Source organism: Papaver somniferum, chromosome 2, assembly GCF_003573695.1.
Source record: "Papaver somniferum cultivar HN1 chromosome 2, ASM357369v1, whole genome shotgun sequence".
Lineage (NCBI taxonomy): Eukaryota > Viridiplantae > Streptophyta > Magnoliopsida > Ranunculales > Papaveraceae > Papaver > Papaver somniferum.
In genome coordinates this window covers 147,234,233-147,256,320 of record NC_039359.1, presented here as the reverse complement: position 1 = coordinate 147,256,320, position 22,088 = coordinate 147,234,233, and the positions used below count along the sequence as shown (strand labels likewise).

The following is a 22,088-nucleotide window of genomic DNA, read 5'->3' as shown; positions in this document are numbered from 1 at the left end:
TACTGGTACCTCCCCTATCAATGTCGAAGAAGAGGTCTTCGCTGGTCATGTTGGTGATGAAGGAAGGAACAAAGCCGTGGTGGCTGATGACGTTGTTATCGGGGATGTTTCCGTTCGTGCTGGTGATGCCGCGGATACCCTTCCCGCTTCTCAAGAATTTTCTTTTGATCGGATGTACTCCACGGGGGAGTTCTTTGACGAAGCCCTCGATTTTCCCGAGGACTTCTCTTTACTTTCCCCCAATGATGATTGGGATGTTCTTGGTGGTGATGGTAATGGAGACGCTACTTTAGAAGATGGTGGTGCGGAGGAGCATGTTGCGCATGTAGGCGCGGAGGAGCATGCCAACATTTGTGCTGAGGGGGTCGTGTCAGAGAAAGGGAAATCGGTCATTGATGGGCCTGCTGATAATCTTCCCCAGTCGCCGACGTCTAAGGGTGAGGACGCCATCATGGATTGGTTCAAGGAAAAGAATCTTCTATTTGTCTCTCATCCTGCCCCTGTTGTTGCTGGGGAAAAGGAATCAACCGCGTATACCCGTCGCATGATGGAGATGTCTTCTAAGGCGCGGGTGTATGAAGCCTGGGGAAAAAGGTTGAGTGTTCCCGAAGCTACCCTTGTGCCGGAGCCTCCTACTTCCATTGCCGATATGATGGCCACCGCCGACGGGTATCAATATGGATTTCCGCAGCAGCGTGTGTTGGAGGTAAATTTTCGTACATACTTTTTCGTGACGATCAAATGCTTCGGTGAAATAATGTTTTGTCATCTTGATGCGTAGATGATGAGGAGTGAGCATTGTAACCACGTGTTGTATCAGTTCTTCAAAGCGAAATCTCTGAAGCTCGAGGCTAAGCTTCGTCACAGAGAAAAGGAATTATCTGCGGCTGAGGTGGAAATATAAGGACTGAAGAAAAGCCTTAAGGAGAAAGAAAAGCTGGGTGAAGCAGAGGCCGGTCTTCGTTCAGAGCTTGTTGCTGTGCGCGCTGAGTTAGAGCAAACTCGCAGCCAAGTTTCAACTTTCACAGGTTTGGTTCTTTTCCCTCGCAGTATGTCGTCATTCTTCTATTTCTTAGTTGTTCTGTCTGAGTCTCCCCACCCTATCTCCAGTGGGTGGCGTCCCCGAGATGATATGGCTTCGAAACGAAAGAGCTCGGCAAAAATCTCGTATTAGAGATCTGGTTGAGAAAATTAAGAATGAAGCCAATAAATGGGATGCTCGGGCTGAGGTATGGCGCGCGCGGCATGTTCAGATGGTCGACATGCAAAATCTGTACAACCATGATCGTGCTTTATTTAATGGCACACTGCTGTGGACACGTGATAATCTGCGGGAAGCCTGTGAGCGTACTTCCTTGTTGGAATCTAGGATTCAGCTGCTGGAAGAAGAATTACAGAAGGCTCGATCCATTCCTCTTTCATGGGTCAAGGATAATATGCTCTGTCTTGCCAGAGAAAGAGATGATGCTCGTGCCGAAGTCTACGCTCTCAGCAATGCTCTTGCCGCGTCCCGTGCCGACATAGCTCGTCATGCCGAGTCTGAGAGGAATCTTGAAGTGTGCATGTACAGACTTAGCAAAGGGGTCTCAGAGATAAATAAAGAGGTCGACCACCTTCGTCATATGGACTCGATGAAGCAGGTAGAATTAGATGCCTGTCAATTTACTCTCACCAACCTTCAACTAGACTATAAGAAATTATCCGCGGAATATGATCATCTTGATGAAGCGCGAGATGCGGTTGTTAATGAGTATGAAGAGGCTTCGGCTTGTGTCGAAGGTATAATCCCATTTCATCGAGTGTGACCATGTTTTTTTCTACGCTAACTCCGTGGTGTTGTCTTTTTCAGAGCTCGAGGGACGCCTTCGCGTCACAAATGAAAAACTTGAAAAGGCTCAATCTTCCTTAGCGCAGCAGGAAGAACAGACCAATCACTTCAAGAATTTAGCAGCAACCCGCGAGGAGGCCGTTGGTGCTGCTTCTAGAGAAGTGAATCGGCTATCTTCGTTATTATCCCAAGCCCAACAGCGGACAACAGTTATTAAGCACAAGGCTCGTTGTCAATTGGCTGAGGAGACGAATAAGATGCTGGAGAGGATAGAACTTGGCCTAAACAACGAGCATGGTCTCGTGAAGAACTATCCTCGTCGTCCCGTTCCTTCTGCCTTGCCCAGCTCCTCGGGCCCCTCTTCTGGTGGGAGCGTCCCTTCAAGTCTTCGGAATAATCCTGCCGATGGGGCAGCCATCTAGGTAGAGACCGCAGCATTCTGTAGGGTCCGCGGCATCATTATCCTTCACTTTTTGTAATCATGTAACAAGGATATTTTTTGCTGATATCCTGTAAAAGGAATATTTTTTGATTGTGTATCCTTGAATTTGGCCTTTCACTTCTTGTAATCATCCTTTATGAAATGAATCCTCTTCTTGATATACCTGCAATGTTGGTTTGTTTTTATTTTAAGCATTTGTGAAAAAACAAAACAAAAGTTTTTAAGTGTTTGGGTGCGATACTGAAGGAAGGTACCTTCGTGATCGTCTTGGGACCTGTCACCCCGCTGGCGAATCCTGGGCCAGAGGATTCCCAGACGGTGGGGGCCGGGGCAACGTTCTAGGATATGGGATTAAAATATTTACACACCCATTCCGTCGACCCGTTGCCTTAATATTGGTTGGGTATCTCTTTCTCCTGGGTGCCTTCCCCCTGGTCTTACACTTATGGACACTGATGGGGGAGCCCTGAGAGATTGTAGATTAACTACTTTCCCCGATATTGTCGATAAATTCTGCTGACTTGATAATTTGAAAGCTTGTTTGATTGATAAGTTGAGGCCTGCAATTCCTCTTCCAGAGATAGAAACATGTGGAATGGTCAGGCTCCCTTCTTCTTCTGGTACACTCCAAGAAGATTCAAATCTGCGTTGCTCCTATGGGAAGTATGGTTTGAGCCACTTAGCATTCCAAGGATGCCGGAGGACCTCGCCTTTTAGATTACGAAGGTAGTAGGAACCGTTACCCGCAACGTCGTGTATTATAAAAGGTCCTCCCCACGTAGGTGCTAACTTTCCCCATTTCTTTTCTTGCTGATACCGTGGGATTGTTCTCAACACATACTGCCCCTCTACAAAATTCCGCAGCTTTACCTTTTTGTTGTACTCCCTTGCTATTCTTCGTTGATAATTTTCCATCTTTTGTAAAGCTACTTCCCTTCTTCCTTCCAAGTCATCCAACCTTTCTAATATCATATCTGTTGTGAGGTTTTTCTCCCAAGCCTCGGTCTTCGTGGTTGGCATGAGGATTTCCGTAGGTATGACTGCTTCAGCTCCATAAGTTAGAAGAAACGGGGATTCCCCGGTGGCGGATCTTCGTGTTGTCCTGTATGCCCATAACACATTGTGCAGTTGTTCGCACCATCTTCCCTTATGCTCGTCTAATTGTTTTTTGAGTATAAGGGCGAGGGTCTTGTTGGTAGCTTCCGCTTTTCCGTTGCTTTGAGGGTATATGGGGGTGGACTTGTTCTTTCTTATTTTGAAAGTATCGAAGAGCATGTCAATATTTTTCCCTTGTAATTGCTTGCCATTATCGGATACAATTTCAGCGGGTATACCAAATCTGCAAATGATGTTCTGGAATATGAAAGTAAACACATCCGCGTCTCTGATCCTGGCCAAGGCCTTAGCCTCCACCCATTTACTGAAGTAGTCCGTGGCTACTATTAAAAATCGTCTTTTCCCTGATCCCTCGATGAAAGGCCCGACGATGTCTACGCCCCATTTTGCAAATGGCCACGGGCTATCGACGGAGTTTAACATTATCGCCGGCGCGTGGATCTTTTTTGCGAATCACTGACATTCTTCACATCGTCGGGACATCCTCGCGGCATCCTGTATCATTGTCGGCCAGTAATATCCTTGCGTTTTTGCTTTGTCAGCTAGTGATCTCATGCCGCTATGATTCCCCGCGTCACCATAATGGATATCATTTAGAATTCGATGCCCCTCTTTCCGGGACAAGCAACGCAGTAATGGTCCAAGGAAGGATTTCTTATACAGGACCCCATCCCGAAGATCATATCTTCCTACTTTGGAGAGTATCTTCCTAGCTTGTTTCTGGTCCGCAGGTAAGCTTCCTTTTTCAAGAAAGGCATGTATTGTCATTCTCCAGTCATCTTCGTTGCTGAAGTCTTCGTCTTGATTTGCTCTTGACAGGATATCCTCTTCGTCAAATTCATTATGGATGTCTTCTCCTACCTGATCTTCGATATTTTCTTCCACCGTATCTTGATGGGTAGCGAAGGAGAATTGAGATGCAATCGAAGGCTCGTATATCCTTGCTATTTTAATAGTTTCGACATTTTTATCCCTCAGCATGGATGATATATATGCTAGGGCATCCGCGTGCCTGAGGTCCCTTCTGCATAAGTGCCGGAACCTAATGTTCGGGATTTGTGATGCCAATGTTTGAACCAAGGCCATGTAAGCTGAGAGGGTGTCATCGTACACATTATACTCGAGCCCTATTTGCCGTATGACAAGCTGTGAATCACTTGTCAGCCTTACATCAGTTACCCCCATCTCTATTATTATATGGAGGGCGTGTACGACAGCTTCGTATTCAACAGTGTTGTTGGTATGCTCCTTGAATTCCAATCTAAGTGCCTGTATAATCCTTTCTCCAGTTGGGGTGATAATGACAATACATATTCCTGCGCCTTCCTTATTTTTAGATCCGTCGACGAAGACTTCCCATTGTCTTTGACTCGCAGGTTGGTGGATATCCATTGGATCCTTGTTTTCTTCCTCGGCTTCTGGTATTCCCTTAATCTCTTCGTCATTGTCAAGGGGGAGGTCTGCTAAGAAATCTGCCAGAACTTGGGACTTCTGAGAATGTTGAATTTCATGAATGATGTTGAATTGGTCCAGATGGGTGTTCCATTTGGCTATTCGGCCCACTTTTCCCGTGCTTTTGAGGACTGCTTCCAATGGTGCTTTGCATGGTACCCTGACGAGGTGAGTTAGGAAGTAGGTCCTCAGTTTTTGGGTAGCCCATACCAGTGCGAGGATGAGTTGTTCAATCTTAGTATAATTTCTTTCCGCAGAGTTGAGGGTCTTGCTGATGTAATAGATAGGCTGTTCTATCTTTGTATTGGTTTTGACTAATACCGCGCTGACTGCGTCCTCTGTTGCTGCTATGTACAGTGCCAAAACCTCGTCAGGGTCTGGCTTCTGCAGGATCGGGATTGAGGCTAGATGTTCTTTGATTTTTTGGAATGCTTCCTCGCATTCAGCGGTCCATTCGAACCTGCTCCCTTTTTTGAGAATATTGAAGAAATGTTTGCATTTGTCCGAAGACCGTGCAATAAATCTGCCCAACGCTGCTATAGACCCATTGAGATTCTGTACTTCCTTTAGATTCTTTGGGGACGGCATCTCTACTATGGCTTGAATCTTTGCTGGGTCTACCTCGATGCCCCTTTTTGTTACCAGATACCCGAGGAACTTCCCCGAGGTGACACCGAAAGTACATTTCTCCGGATTCACTTTCATGTGATGCTGTCTCATTGCTTCGAAGATATTCCTCAGGTCCTTGTGGTGATCTTTACGCAGCTTGCTTTTGACGAGCATGTCGTCAACGTAGACTTCTAGGGTTCCTACAATCCATGGCTTGAAGATAGCATCGACCATCCTTTGGTATGTTGCCCCTGCGTTTCGAAGGCCGAAAGGCATTCTGGTATAACAATAAAGGCCATGTGGGGTGTAGAACGCTGTGTGTGGCTGATCTTCTTCAGCCAGGGCTACTTGGTTGTAGCCAGAATGTCCGTCCATGAATGATAGTTCTTCGTATCCTTCTACTGCCTCTACCAGCTGGTCTATGCTCGGTAGGGGATAGTTGTCCTTTGGGCATGCCTTGTTGAGATTAGTAAAGTAGATACATATTCTAACCTCTCCATTTTTCTTAGGAACAATGACCATGTTGGAGATCCAGGTAGGATACTTGACTTCCTTGATAAATCCTGCGTCTAGTAGCTTCCGAAGTTCTGTTTCTACTGCCTCATGATACTCTGGAGCCACTTTTCGTATTTTCTGCCTGAACGGGGGCGTGCCCGGTTTGATGCGTAGTTCATGTTGGATTACTTTTGGGTCAATCCCCGGCATATCTCCTAGATTCCAGGCGAACACATCCGCATATTCCTTAAGTAATTTGGTTAAGGAATGTTCTCTTCCTTCGTCCATTATGGTCCCGATTTTGATCATCTTCGGGTTTTCTTCCGTTCCTATGTTGATTTCCTTTACGGGTTCTACTGGTGTGAACACAGGCTTCGGGTTTCCGAGGACTGGGACGTTCTTTAATTGCTATTTAGCGTGTTTCTGTTCTTCGCTGGTTGTTGAGGTACTTGTTTCTGTGCTTAGGACATTACCATCTTTCGTCAAGCCCTTTCCTGTAGTTTCCTTAAGGAACAGGTCTATGGCCTTCTCTTTCGCGGTTTCTTGATTTTTTGTTCTTCGGATTTTTCGCTGCTCTTCTTGCTCGTTGTTGATATGATCCTGAGTAGCCTGGCACTCTCGCGTACTGATTCGATCTCCTTTGATTTCCATTACTCCCTCAGGTGTTGGAAATCTGAGATATTTGTGGTATGTTGCCGCAACTCCTTTGAGCTTATGTATCCATTTTCGTCCAATAATAGCGTTGTAGGGGGAAGGGGTGTCCAGCACACTAAATCGGGTTTCCAGTTTCATGGGACGTGCGTCAACCTGCAACACGATGTCTCCCAAGGGCTTCGTGGCTGCTCCATTGAATCCGTAGATGGTGTGATAAGAGGTCATTAACTGTTCATCATGGAGCTTCATCCGTTTGAATGCATCGTAGAATACGACGTTTACAGAGCTTCCCCCGTCTATGAGGATCTTTTTGAGGTTACATCCAGCTACTGGTAGTGTTAGGACCAAGGGATCGTTATGGTCTTCCATATCTTCTTCGATATCCTCGGCATCGAAGATGATAGGAGATTCCATCCATTCTTCGTGTTCGTCCACCACTATCCCATCGACCTTATATAATTCGCAGCGGTCTTCGAATTGCTTCCGTAACCTCTTTCCAATCTGCGCTGTAAGTGAGGGTCCTGTGGCTTCAGAATACGAGATAGTGTTGATTGTTCGGTTTCCTTCCGGAAGTTGGACTGGTTTGGTTCGCTTGGATCTGTCCTCGGTAACATCCTTTTGTACGTAATGTTTGAGCTCTCCCGCATCAATTAATTTTTGGATCATTATTTTAAGGTTCTTGCACTTTTCGGTCTGGTGTCCGTTGAAACAGTGATATTCACAGTAATATTTAGACTTCTCGGATCTCGGGGGATTCTTTCCCTTAGACCATGACCACTCTAAGTTTACCCTCCCTTTGATCTCTCGTAGGATACGATCATAGCTAGTGTTGAGTTTCGTGTAAACTTGATCTTCGAATTTCCGGTCACCTGTTCTTCGTTCATCCCTTCGTTCCTTCCTATCTTCGTGAGGTCTCTCCCCTGAGCAACTCCTTTTGGCCCCATTGGTTTGTTCTGCTGAATTGGTGCGGTGAGACCTCTGCGGATATGCCCTCGGGTTTTCCCGTTGAATTTCTTCAAGTCGAGCGTGCTTTTCGATAATTATTCGAAGATCTCCCTATGTCTTAGGCACGCTCCCATGAATTTCAACAAATAGGGGACTCATTCGGTCTAAGCCCCATTTGTAGCAATTGATGCTTACCACTGGGTCCACGCTCCCTATGGCTTGGCAGATCTTGTGCCATCTGTTAGTGTACTCCCTTGTGGTTTCCTTGTAGCCAATCGCTAGTGAAAAGAGCTTATCCATTCCGGTGTTAACAGTCTTGTTGTACATGTATGTTCTTAAGAATTTCTCTGCGAGTTGGTCGTATGAGTGGATGGAGTTTGGTGGCAGATTATCGAACCATGATAACGCCGATCCCTTCAGGCTTGACGGGAAGTATCTGCAGAGTACGGCGTCGTTCTGACTCCATCTAGCTAAGACACGGTTGTAGTACCGAATATGTGCAGCACGGTCGCTGGATCCATCACAGCATTCGAACGTTGCGACAGGGCATTTCAGTGGAATAGGGGTGTTGGCCAAGCGATGAGTTAAGGGCGTGGAATTAACTTCTCTCATGACCTCTTCTAACCTCCCCCGCCTTGTTTATTTTTTAATTGCCTGATCTCGGCCATCATCTCATCTCGTAGTTCCTCCATTGCGCGTTGGTGCCCTAAATTCTTCGGATCGTTACCGTCTGACTCCCCATCGTCATAATCCGGGTCGGATACGCTACTTTCCCTTGTCGCGTCTTCATTAGCCGCTATGACGACTCTACGGTCTCGGTTTGGCTCTGGTGCTTTGGAGCTTGCTTCATCAAGTTGTTGGCTGGTCTTCGTGCTTAGAGCAATCCGCTCCTTTAAATCTTGATTTTCTCTGGCCAACAGGGCTACGACATCTGCGTAAACCTGCTGGCTCTTCCTCAGTTCCTGAAGCTCATCCATCAGGCGGTGTGATTGGTTGGACCCCTGATTGTGAGTCCCAGCGCGTGCTACTACATCCATGGTGCCGCCCTCCTCCATGGTCTGCACTAAAGGTGGCAGGGGTTCAGCTTCGGTTGCTGGCATTTCCAAATTGGGGTGAGTGCCCCTCTGCGGTGCCAGAGCCGCCGGTATGGTTTGATTTTGATCATTTGTGGGTGGCATTCCAAAAGTTAGAAGGTGCGCGGGTTGGAATGTTCTGGATTCATCCACCCTTTCTCTTGGTTGATTAAGTTGACTCATGGCGCAAGTATTGCTAGCCTCCGCAGCCTTCGGGACTACTGCAGCCGCACCGTACTTTGTCGCTGCCGTTATGAGAGCCGCCGCTGCAACTGAATTAGCGTTCATAGGTGAAGTGATTTCCGCAGTATCTTGCCTTCGATTGGTCATTTTAGCTTTATCTCCTTTCTGCTTGCTTCGGGTGATGACCGGGGTTTGTCCTGGGTGTTTCTTTTGACAAAGATTTGGATTTTCCTGCTTCCTGCATCTTTTCCATCACGTGCCCTTTTGTTGATAATGAAATCTCGCCGAAAACTCGCCTTATCTACTCACAATACGTTCTTTCTGCATAAGGCATTTCAAACAACAAAAACGGGAATATCCGCGTGAAGCGGGTTAGTCGGCGAAATACATTCTTCCAGGAGAGAATTATTACACGCAAGTTATAATATACGGGTTAAAGTTTTATTAAAGGAGATCCTTAGTATAAAAACTACGAAAAAACTCCCCAAAGAGACGGGTTCGCACGAGATCTAAAGAAAATCGTAAATCCGCGGATTAGAACAATAACTCTTATCGAAGATAAAAGGTGGGTTTTTGAATGTAATACAGTTAACAAACGATCTATACGGTCCGAGCTGATAAATCATAGCAATCATATGCCAATTTAAAATGAAATCAAAGGACAAGATAAATCTTTTACCGGGACGAAGTCCCTGTTTCTAGCGCCAAATTGTGAACACACAAACCACGAAGGGGTCCAAATGTTCACAACCAATCATTATCTAATGAGATTGTGATGATGATATCCTGGTGTTGATTCATTGGCTCAAAAACCTTCGGGTTTATCATGGCCTCATCTAACAACTCCATGCGAGGCGTTTGCGCATGGGATATAAGTACAAGTAAGGAAAACAAAACGTATAAGTAAACATCCATGGAGCTAAACAAATGTAAAGTGCTGAAATGTAAATAAGACCAAGGTTTACGTGGTTCAGCACTAAAGCCTACGTCCACGGGGTTTGTTGTTTACTATGTTCTTCACGATTACACGAATAGTCGAATGACTTTTGGGTTTACATGTTTCTCTCTTCTAAATGATTTACTTACACTTGCAATCTCTCTCTCTCTCTCCTTCCCTTCCTGACTTTTCCGATCCCCTTTCCTCTTGGTGGAGATGGGGTATTTATAAGGTTAGAATGTGGGACCCATCTCTGAAGACCGTTGGAACCTTATCTTCTTGTGTCCTTGCGTCCATCACGCGGAGGTCTGCGTTTGCCCCTTGATCCCGCAGAGGCATCCTCGCTCGTTCCACAGGTTGGTCGACACGTACACTGCTCAGAGTGTTTAATGCGGGTAGTTGAGGGGTCTGCTCGTGTCAGACAAGTGTCTTCTGCCCCTGTCAGTCCGTGTCAGCTAACTTTCTCTCCACTGTTGATCTTAGCTTCTCTTTTGGGGATGAGATAAAGTAACTCCTCGGGGTTTATTTGGTGTTTCGTGACGCATCATGTTTTGATGTTTTGGCCTGCATGCTTTCCACGTATCTTTTTATATATACGTGTCTGATAGTGAGATATATGTGTACACAATCACACTTGATTTTAGTGTAGGCATCAAATCCAAGTCCAAGTCCAAGTCCATGAATACCCTATCAGTAAGAAAGTGCCTCCTTCGGGAAATGAAAATCTTTAAGAAAGGATCCCGGTTCGGATCCTATACAAAAAGGTTCGATCCCAACTCGAAAATTCTATGAGTGAGATGCAAGTTATCTTTTTTATGCCTCTATATTATTCCCTCGGTCTCTAAAATATAGGTAGGTTTGTGTGTAAACGGAGGTAGTAGTATTTTATCTTAATAGTGAGTTTATGTCTACTTAGGTCTGGTTCGTTAGCATTTTAGCAACCATATTATGACATCGATTAAGGGGATACTTGACTCAACTTTACACAATCGGGATTTCTTTTTTTTTAACTTTCTTTGTTATAGTTCAATTCACATTTCCTAATAGGTTTCCGGTGCCCAACAGAAAAAGAGGATAGGGAGATAGTCCCTTTACACTTTTTATTGTGCTCCCACTAAAGATTTGGTAACAGAATGAACTTACTAACTTCCTCTACTATTTATATATCACCAGTACGCTGCTCTACTTCACAAAACGGGACTTACCAGGAAGTGACTCAAGTCACATCATTTCTGACCGGAGCCAGCTTCAACCGATTCGATTTCCTCTGCTTCAATAGCAGCCTCTGGACCAATGCTCATGTTACTCTGTTGACTCCATCAGGGACCATTTTCTTAAGAGAGCCATAGCTATCATCTTCCCACCAAGCTCCGCAGGATTTTCATGCTGCATCAGAAAAGAGATAATGACATGAGATAAATGCATAACAAGACCGGGTCCGCTAATACCTGGAGATTAAAGTTGCATTATAATCAATTAAAATGAAGATTAAAAACCACTAAAAACCATTTCACTAGGTACTTGTTCATTACAATCAAGATACCAAGTTCCAGCTCTGTTTTCTATCAAATGAAGCAATGCTACTGTGATACTAGAAACTCTACCAATCATTAACAATATTGATCCGCACATAATAGCTAGCCATCAACAAACTGATATTAAAAAAAAGGGTTTAAAAGAATGGTAACCAATCATGTTCCACTAAGCATAAATTTGAGATCAATTTGAGATAACACGATGATTACGAAAACAAAAGAGAAGATTGAAACCTAAACAACACAAGTAAGCTAATTACAGATTTGGTACTTATGAGAGTAATTGAAAAGAGATAGGTTTTTACCCTTGTAAGAGTCAGGACACCATCAATTGCCAATAAACACCTGCAAACATCAAAACTCTTTTAAGTATTAGTGAGATATAAACAACATCTAGGGATTAAATGTTTAGTAAAGAAATTAATAATAATAAAGAACAAATGGAAAATTGAAGGTTCGAAGATCATTACCTTCAACTTCTATAGAGAAAAAACAAAATGGAAGTTGGGTTTTAGAAGGTAGAACGAAAATCAGGTTCATTATACGGCTAAGTCTGAACAGCTATGGTTTGAGAAGGTAAAGAAACATGTAAAATTGTGCGTGTATTTCGGTGATTCAGGGTAAGGGTTTCGTAGTACTCAGTCGTATAAACTCCGAAGAGGAAGAAAACTCAACAATTCTCTCTTCAACTTTTATATGACTGAATGATACGATTGAAAAACAAATCAATGAAATAAAGAAACTAATTTTGGTGGAAATCTGCCAAAAGCTTCGATCATAACGGAGGAGAAGAGAAGAAGATGAAAGAAGGAGGCACAGTTAGGTTAAGAGGAAGAAGAGTGAGATATAAAATTGGGTCCGAAGTAAAATTAGGTGTGGTGAAAGACTTAGATCTCAAATTCATGGCAACTATGCCGGGGGGCTAACCATTTTCGAACTTACATGACCATGACACTATATGTGGCTAGCAGTTTTTGGGCACGCAATAAACGATGAATGGTGGGTGTATATAAACCGAATTTATATGTCCGACATATTTCGTAATTTAGTGGTTTATCATTAAATCACACACCTAGTAAATTATCACCTCTCAAAATGATAGTTTTTTTATGTTAATTGAAGAGCCCACCATTTTCATATTATATGACGGAATTTGTTTATAAAATGATAATCATACAATTAATCTGTCATTTAAAAGCATGATTAATAGCCCTTTCTGGACTAGTGAGTCGTTATTGTTTCAATAACGATTCTACAATAACCACACTTTAGTGTCGTCATTAAAACAATAACGACTCTATCATGTTTTTGAAGAGTCGTTATTTTAAAAATAAAAAAATAAAAAAAAATAAAGTATTGAAAAAATAGAAATAAATAAATATTAATAGTTGACACGTGTCATAATCCTAAGGGTTGGGATAATTTAATCTTTTCATTATGTCTAGATATCCCTTATCCACCTCCTATGGGTGGGAATAGGAATCTAGGGCCCCTAATTATTTCACGAAGTCCCCCAATTAAACGAGGAAAATTAGCATTAGCTAGCAGCAGATAGCAGATAGTCACCAAACTTGTGTCGGAATATATATATTCATTAACGTGTCTAATAAAAAAGTTAGATAGCAAAAAAAAAAAAGAATTACTATCTTTTTTCGGGTCATCTAAATTTTTTTATATTTTATACTAATATGGAATATTTTTCTTTTTCACTGCATAATACAAAATGTTGTACTATTTGAAAGAGACTTCCATCGTGATACATGCCGGCACAAATAGGGTTGTCAATGGATAGCCAATATCCATTTCCGAGAATCCGAAATCCTATAGGATATTTTTCGTTATAATGGATATCGGATGTCGGAAATGGAAAAACAACGGTACTTTTAGGCTTATCGTAACGGAACCGGCTGAACCAGTTTCCGTTAGTATAAGTTCCGATATCGATAGCATATAAGCCAATGTACCGTTATACCTTTAGCCAAATACATATCTTAAACAGACCGGTGGTGTTTCATCAGAAAAAGGATCTAGGCATCGTTTCAAATTTCTTTGAGCAACTGCTTATCAAGATGAGATGTAGACTCCATGAATGGATACTGATGGATGGAGTTTGATGCTAATGGAAGTGGTTAACAAAAGCACCTCTTATCTCTTAGCTGTTTGAATTCAAGCCTCTCTTCTAAAATCATCGGCATCAAGTACAAGTGCTTTTGGATTAGAGTAACGAGTGTTCTTGAAGGATGAAATTATAGCAGTCGATGACAAATTTTTACCCAAATTTGGTGCTGATTAATGGTGGCCGTATGAGTAAACTCCTGCCGTAAAGTGAAGCTAAATTAATCTCCGTAAACTGATGATTGTCGTGTTACAAAAGCATTCCAGTAGTTATCTTATTTGATCCACTTTCCACCAAATTTCATTATGATTTGAATTCCAACCTCTTAGCCTTGTTTGGGGATTAATCGGCAGAGCGAGTAGCAGAGTTAGGATTTGTTTGCCGGTTGACTTTTGCCTTAGGAAAATTAACCAAACTTATCAGATATATATAAGATATCCGATAACTCCAACATAACGGAATCAGAATTGAATTTCAGATTTCCGTCGGAATATATTGGATATCCGATAACTCTTATCGTAACGGAAGCGGCTAATCCACTATCCGTTTCGATAAGTGCCGTTGACAGCCCTACGCACAAATATATGTCCTAGCAGTCAGCATACGTAAAGAATTTGGCACACCTGCCTTCATGTGTTGTCTTTGTTCCCAGAAAAACAAAGAATGTGTACCATGGGCTAATAATTGAAAGGAAAGAAACTAGCATATATAGTGTTGTCTTTGATGACGATAGTTGTGAATAACGAATGTTATAACATTATACAAGAATGTTTCAATGATTTAAATGTAGAGTTGAGATTATGTAACCAACTATGGATATAAGCATATATAGTGTGTTCGCACATTAGTGTATAAATCCATGTGCCGGAAACCAAGTGTGTGCATATGTGTGCATACAGTATTGGTGAAGGAGACAGGTTGAGTACGCGTACCAGCGGAATTTTTCGAACCGAAAATTTCTGCTGAGTTTGTAAGTTTGCAAACTGTTAAACCAGTCACCTTAGGTACGCATACCCGTACGCGTACTAACGGAAGTTTTCAAACCGAAAATTTCTGTCGAGTTTCCAAACAAATATTCGGTAGCTATGGTACACGTACCTGTACGCGTACCCAAGCTGGTTATATTTCTCAAATCGGAAGTTCATGAACTTAAAACAATAAATTATAAGGAATGCAATTTTTGCAAACCGTGGCTATATTGTTCATGAATTGATTCAAGTGAATCAAACCGATTTTGTTTCAATTGTGTCCATTCATAAAGACCTAAGCAATTGAACAACTCTTAAACTAGTTCTTGTGAGTCATTTGAACTAGTTATGAGAAAGATGAATACGGTTAATATGAAAGTGCTCATATGGCTAACCAGTGGTTAGCTATTTTTGAACCAACTAAGTGTACACGTTTAGGTATGGTTACACAAACCTAACTGAACATGCATTTCATTTGTGTATAACAAGCTAAGTTCGACCCAACGGTTGAAAGATATTAGCTTGAATCTAATCAGGTTTTCATCTAACAGTTAATATTGAATGCTTTGTTACCAAGGTAACTTGGATTGCAAACCCTAATTTGAAAACTATATAAAGGAGACATCTAGAAACTGGAAAAACTAATCCCCACACCTCCTGTGTGATACTATTTGGTTTTGCTAGAATCGGTTCTCCTTTAACCTTAGGTTTCTTCTCGAGACCCTGTAGGTCAACGACTGAAAGACTTCATTGGGATTGCGAAGCCAGACGAAACTACACTACTTTTCTTGTAGTTGAGCGTTCTGATCTTGCCATTTTCTATCGTACGAGTTCAATTGAATAATTGACTTGAGATTATATCTCCGATAGGGCAAGATAAAATGAAATCACAAACATCTTCGTCTCATCGTTTGTGATTCCACAACATCTAGTTTCGCTATCATATGATTTAGATTATTGTGAGGTGATTGATAATTCTAGGATGTTCTTCGGGAATATAAGTTCGGGTTATCAATTAGTTCCTATTTACCTTGATCTTATCATAAGACGGAACAAAAATCATAGGTTTATCTGTGGGAGACAGATTTATCTATTATCGTAGACTTTTCTGTGTGATACAGATTTGTTTATTAAAGTCTTCGACTTTGGGTCGTAGCAACTCTTGGTTGTGGGTGAGATCAGCTAAGGGAATCAAGTGCGTTGTATCCTGCTGGGATCAGAGACGCAAGGAGCGCAACTGTACCTTGAATCAGTGTGAGATTGTTTAGGGTTCAACTACAGTCCAGAACGAAGTTATTTTGTAGTAGGCTAGTGTTTGTAGCGGCTTAATACAACATGGTGTACTGGACTAGGTCCTGGGGTTTTTCTGCATTTACGGTTTCCTCGTTAACAAAATTTCTGGTGTCTGTGTTAATATTTTGTTATATAATTGAAATATCACAGGTTGTGCGTTAAGATCAATCAATTAGAATATCCAACCTTTTGTTGTTGATTTAAATTGATTGACACTTGGATATTGGTCTTTGGTACCATCCAAGTTATCTCTCTAGTATTTGATAAAGACTCGAAGATTTCCATTTGCTTGAGTATAGATCAAATCGAGAGATCGAGATATTAATTCTTTGATATACTTTTATCTGGATTGAGTCTGACTGTCTAGTTGATTCTCTAGAAAGTATATTGGAGTTAGTCCATATAGATTGCTAATCGAAATATTGGATGAGGTTGTTAGACCCCCGCTTTTTCATAATATGCTGTCATTCTGCAAAGAGACAAAGCCATGTAAAAGTGATGAGTGTTAAACCTCTCCACTGGCACATTTATTGAGCAACTCAATATATTCACATGAAATTTATCCAGAATGGTGCATGTAGCAACAATCCCATATATTCTGTAAATTTTGGCACCTCCTGTATTATTCAGTTAATATAAGTTTATTTGAGTGCTTTTTGTGCTATGTTCCCCGGCTGAACCTTTAATATTGATATGGCATGACAATTTATGTTCACTCGCAGCAGAGTAGCAAGTATCAAGTTTAAGGTCGTTGCATAAAAGTATTCAGTCGGAGAGCATACTGCTCTCTGGAAATAAACTTATAGAACTCTGTGTCAACACACAGAATTCAATCAATTTTGTGATAATTCACAAGATTCAAATATTAAACTGATTTGCAAAACTTAGGGTTTTACGCCCTACGCGGTATATTATACCCCGTTGGTCGAAACAAGCTTAGGTAAACTAGGCAATTAATCCGCCGTGGATTAGTAGGTGCAAAATCCTAACCAAAATCAGAAAACAAGGAATAAAAGGAGCCACGGAATAAGAGAAGCAACAAAGGGAGGTGCGGCCATAGGCCAGACGACGCCATTTGCAAGTGGCTATACCCCATGTTTCCAGATCGGCCCTTGTTTCCTGTCGACCAATCAGGTTGCCTTAAACCCGCCACACGCACATGAGTTGTGGCTGGGCCCATACTTGCCGACCCTATTTCACATCGACCAATCAGGTCGCTTTAAATCCGTCACGCGCGGTGGAAGTATGGACACGCCCATGATTGGCCGACCCCTCTTTCTATTGACCAATCAGGTCGCTTTAAACCTGTCATAGTATTGAAAAAGGCAAATGGAGCCACATGGTCACAAAGCCAATTGGCTTTCGAAAAACCACGTCACCATGCTAATGGCATGCCAAACGTGCATGCCAAATGTGCCATTCCACTCCGGCGTGCTAGTGGAATGCCAAACATGCCACGCCGGTCCAATACGCTTATTGGCATGCCAAACATGCCAACCGTGCCACTTTGCCGCATCAGCATGCCGAACGTCTCAACGTGCCATAAATAGCGCGCCTTCGTACTAACTCACCTTCTATTCGTGTCCAACGCCATAACAGACTTCAATTAGGGTTTCCTAATCAGAAACACGGGTTTGCTATAGTGGCATTAGTCGAAACCCAAATTTCCAGTTGTGGCCCAAATTCCACCACTTTGGCCCCACGACATGCCACGAGCCATGTGGGACCCGACAAACCCTAAAAACGGAGCCATACTATAATCACCCGTGGCCATCCTTGCGCCTGTGGCTATTCCCATATTATGGCTTGCCATAATTCCTTTAATATGGACATGGCACTGATTGCATAAAGACGCCACCGTGCCGCGGCCATGCCACACGCGCTAATTAGGGTTTCGATATGCCAAACCCTAATTTGGCTAAAGTTTCCATGCCAACCAAGTCAAGTAATTCTCATAAGGCCTTAAGTTTGATATAGGAACAGGGCCAATGTTGCCGGAGCCATATTTTGGTCTAACACCAATATGCCAAAATAGTTGCCGCGGCTACGTCAGGCGCCACTATGCCACGGCTACGCCAGGCGCCACTATGCCACTGGCATGCGTTAATTATGTCATCATACCATCGGCATACGCCAATAACGCCACTTTGCTATTATCAGATGCCAAATGGAATGTGGCCATAATCAACGACCACACTTTCTCACAGGCCACAATCTCATCCGTCCAAATTTGCCATAGAATTGACAGACCCGTGGAAAGTTTTAGGCGACCAGCCAAGACAATCCTAATAGCATCACATGCTATTTTTCTGCGGCAAGTCTCTTGACTTTGACTTGCCACACATGGCTATCTTCTACTTAGTTGGAATACAATTAATCAGAATAGCCAAGTCTTGCATACAAGACTCGTTCAACAGGGTATTGGTTTGGCGATTTACAGCGTGTGTCATGCAACACGCTCATTATAAGAAAGTGTCAAAAAGCGGGCAGTTAGTGGCGGCAAGAAGTAGTGGGTGTAAACTAACCATTTTTCTTCATAGTGGGAACGCGGTTTCTGGCATTTACACATGACCCCACTTCTCCATCACTCAATTACTCCCACTTTCTACGAGATCAGTGTGCGTTCAATTATGACTTGTATAAATAGGTTTTACCTATTTCAACAAAACAACAAGTTTTGGTGAGAACAATAACACTGTATCCAGAAAAAATACAAAAGAACTGATAGCTTTCATTCTACAAGCCAGTTCAAAATTCTGATACAAGTCATAAAATAGCCACACCTTCAGAATTAACCTTTCTGGTCTCAACACCTTCTTTGCTTCCCTCGCTAAGACCAACCCTTCTCCTTCATTTTGTGACTGAAGCAAGACTAGAACAACCATTTCTTTGTTTAGGCCAGGATTGTGCAGATTGATCTCTCGAATCTAAAGTACTCCCGTGCAGTGCATTTGTTTTAGGTTTAGATTTGTTCTCATCCACACACCCAAATTTACCAAAACAGCAGAAACAGTTTTTACCCACAAACAACTGGCGACCACAGTGGGAGGTTAAATCTCTCGGTTGCAATTTAAATTCTCAATTTCATTGTTATCCCAATTGGTCTTAGGACCAATTCAATCATTAACTAAAACCCATATCAATCAAAGATTCCAACTTCTATATGTATTCGGGTCATTCAAACCTTTCAAGAGCAGTGAATAGCCAGAATCCATCCACTATGGAGGGTATGATAAAAATGCTAGAGGATATGGCGGCAAACCAAGTTGATATTATCAGGCGGAATAATGAAATGCTTTGTATCCTGAAGAGTATGATAAGTCGATTGTGGAAAGAATCAGTGAGTACCTGTCAGAAAGATCTCACCAATTTTCAGAATAATACGAAGGACGTTCAATCTTTGGCCTAGGAATGTACTTCTACCAATGAAGATACAGATAGATCACGTAGCCATGTTATACAAGAGCAGAAGAGGAACATCCAATTGGATTCTGCCAATGACAGAGAGCCAAGACAGTTTCACAAGACTAAGGAAGGTGACTTGCCAGGTATGCCGCAGTTTCTACAGGACAAGGGTAAAGAGCCGGCCTACGAAGCTTTGTTGAAAAACATTTATCTCCAAACCCTCACGGAGGTTCAAAGAGTTGTCCAACAGTCCGCGGCCACGACTTCTTTACTTAAGAGAGAGGCACATGAAGAGGGGGAAATATGCCAAGACGCCTATGGAAACGAACAATATCCAGCTCAGCCACCTCGTGTTGCTGCCACTGACGCAGATCCCTCAAGAGAAATTACCCTTCAACAATATGGTAAAAGTAAACGGTTCGTTCTTGAATCAATAATTGCTCAAGCGTCAACTCCTTCTTCGAAAAGAGCTTCATACCAAAGTCTGCCAGAACTCGCACCACAACAACCACTGATGCAAGAGAAGCCAGACCAAGAATATCCATGCTTCCCGTTGCCTATCAGAAGAGTCCTGGAGTTACTGAAAATTTGGGTACGAGAGAGGGTGGTCCAACTACCCTCGGTATGACATCCACCAACTAATCAAGAGATGCTAGATTCAAGATATTGCCATTCTCACAGATTCATACATCATACAACCAGTGAATGCAATGCTCTGAAGCGCATCGTCCAAGAAAAGATAGATTCAGGGGAATTCTGTCTGGGGACTGGAGATTCTCCGCCTTGCCGCGGATCAACATAAAGATGTTACACGGAAAATAAAGGACGACTGGGGACTTCTTTGGGACAGGATGGCGTCACACAATAAACTCGGATTTGCTCTTGAAGATTCAGTTTGTTGAAAGATCCTTAAGCGGGTAAGTTTTGTTAAACATTGTTTGCGCAATTCACGTTTTGAATGTGCTGGAAACCTGACACAGGTGTCAGTTCCATGTTGACTACAAAAGCTAAAAATTTCATACCATTCTCATATTTTTATTTTCTCATGCAATAATTGTTGTTTTGCAAATAGTTGCACTACTCGCATTCAGGATTTGGATTCTAATGTATTTCTGAAAAATTACTCACAAGACCATTCCAAAAATAAATCAATTCAGAAAATCCTTTTAAAGCAACCATCTATTAATCCAAAGACCAGAAAATCAAACCATAAAACAGGCGTCTCTTGCCTTTCAAAAAAAAAACCTAAATGAGGAGGTTCAGAAAAATAAAAGCATTCAAGGGAAATTGTCCAACAACAACCCATTCTTCTTGGAGAAAGCATCCTTCATGTTTTGAAGAGCATCTTGCTTCAACTTCAACTCCTGGGATAACCTCTTTATTACCACCTCCTGCTAGTTAATAAAATCCGCGGAAGGGACTCCAGTTATCTCAGTTTGAAGCTTTTGGGTTTTGGAAAATCCTTCACAGAACCAGGAGGCGTTAAACTCGAAGTTCACACACATGTCCCGGTGGAATTCCCAGATTTTGATTACATCTCCAGAAACAGTGTGTACGTCCAGTCACACTGCACATGTCATGGATTGAAGATAAGGTTTCCTCCACACGCTTAACCAATACAAAACAACTATTAACCTTCTTGGTCATGGCGATGTTCCCATACTTTCTCCATATCTTGGTATATAGATCCACATACTTCACTGGCACACTGAATCCTCAAATCAACACATGACCCTCAAAAGGATCCTCAAATGGAGGATCTAAAAAGACACCTGCAGCTGGATGTACGACTAGCAAATATTCTTTGGGAACAATCACGCCCGTCGCCACGACAACGTTTTCCGCCATTGGGGACACAATAACATATTCACGACGATCAATCTCCATCTATAGATTACCAGCGGGTACGGTTTCCATGATTGGAGACACAGCTATATCTTCAATTCCATGAATCTCCATCTCAAGGTTATTTTCAGAAGCGGCTTCTTCCTGTAAATATCACCAGTTGAATATTTATTCCGTATAATAAATAGTCCAAGAGGAAAACGTGTGTGAAACTCACCTACTCATATGCGGGTCCACTAGGACTGGAAGAAGACTCGCTGCTACGCTCTGAAGTACTTTTTCCGTCGCCGTCGGATCCTGAGCTTTCTTCTTCTTCGCTTTCCTCTTCGCTGTCGAGCGTCTCAGTATCACCAGATTTTTCTTCAGAAGGTGTCGTTTTCTGGTTATGTGCAAGTCTGGTGAAGGCATTCATGATGTCAAGACCCTGAGTTAAAAATAAAGAGATGCTCAGTGGAAACAATTCAGAATATTTACGCAATTCAGCCAAATCAAGAAAGAAATCATACATACTTACATGTTGGAAGAACTGAAAGTCACAGGGGCCGTCTAAGCCGATCGGATGCAGCCCGCACGATTTTTCGACATTCGCTCTTTTTCCTGGGGACTGTCAGATTTCCGCTTACCCGAAGAAAGCAACCTCAACAATCCGTGTTTTTCCAGAACTTTAAGAGAGTGCTTGCCGCGTGGAACTGTCACAACATCCTGCACGAATTGATGAATAGAGAGGAACTCTTCCTGCCAGAAAACATTATATTTGGAGGTTGTCACCGGTTTTCGTTCTGGGAGCATAAAGGGGAGGCTTTTATGGGGCGCAAAGATACGGCTATTGAAAACGGCTGGCAACAGTTCTTTTGGAGTCGTGAATGGACGGCGAAAAGGAATCCCCTGATCAAAACCCATATGACGAGCGGCCCTGTCAATGTTGTAAGGAACCACTTCAAAAGATCCCTTGAAAAAAGATGGCACATATCCAGGTATACAACTTCGCATGAGCACAATTTCTCCAATGCTCATATTCTCTTCGGCAGAATGCAATGTCATGTTCGAGGCATAAGCAAAAGTGTTTGGCTGAACTATAGATATCTGGAATGGGGCCCAAAGATGAAAGTTAAATGCATGCGTGTTATCAAAGAAATCAATGAGATTTGAGCCAGGTCGTGGACGCCTCTTTAACCAACAGAGTATCCTAGAG

At 42.5% G+C, this 22,088-nt stretch overlaps 1 long non-coding RNA gene across 1 annotated transcript; it reads right to left on the bottom strand.

Moving 5' to 3' along the window:
* Nucleotides 1-10,552: 10,552 nt before the first annotated feature.
* On the bottom strand, nucleotides 10,553-12,078 carry LOC113354090. Its single transcript, XR_003361671.1, has 3 exons — nucleotides 11,740-12,078; nucleotides 11,575-11,614; nucleotides 10,553-11,120 (listed from the first exon to the last, which is right to left on the bottom strand). It is a non-coding gene; the product is annotated as an uncharacterized LOC113354090 (long non-coding RNA).
* Nucleotides 12,079-22,088: the final 10,010 nt, after the last annotated feature.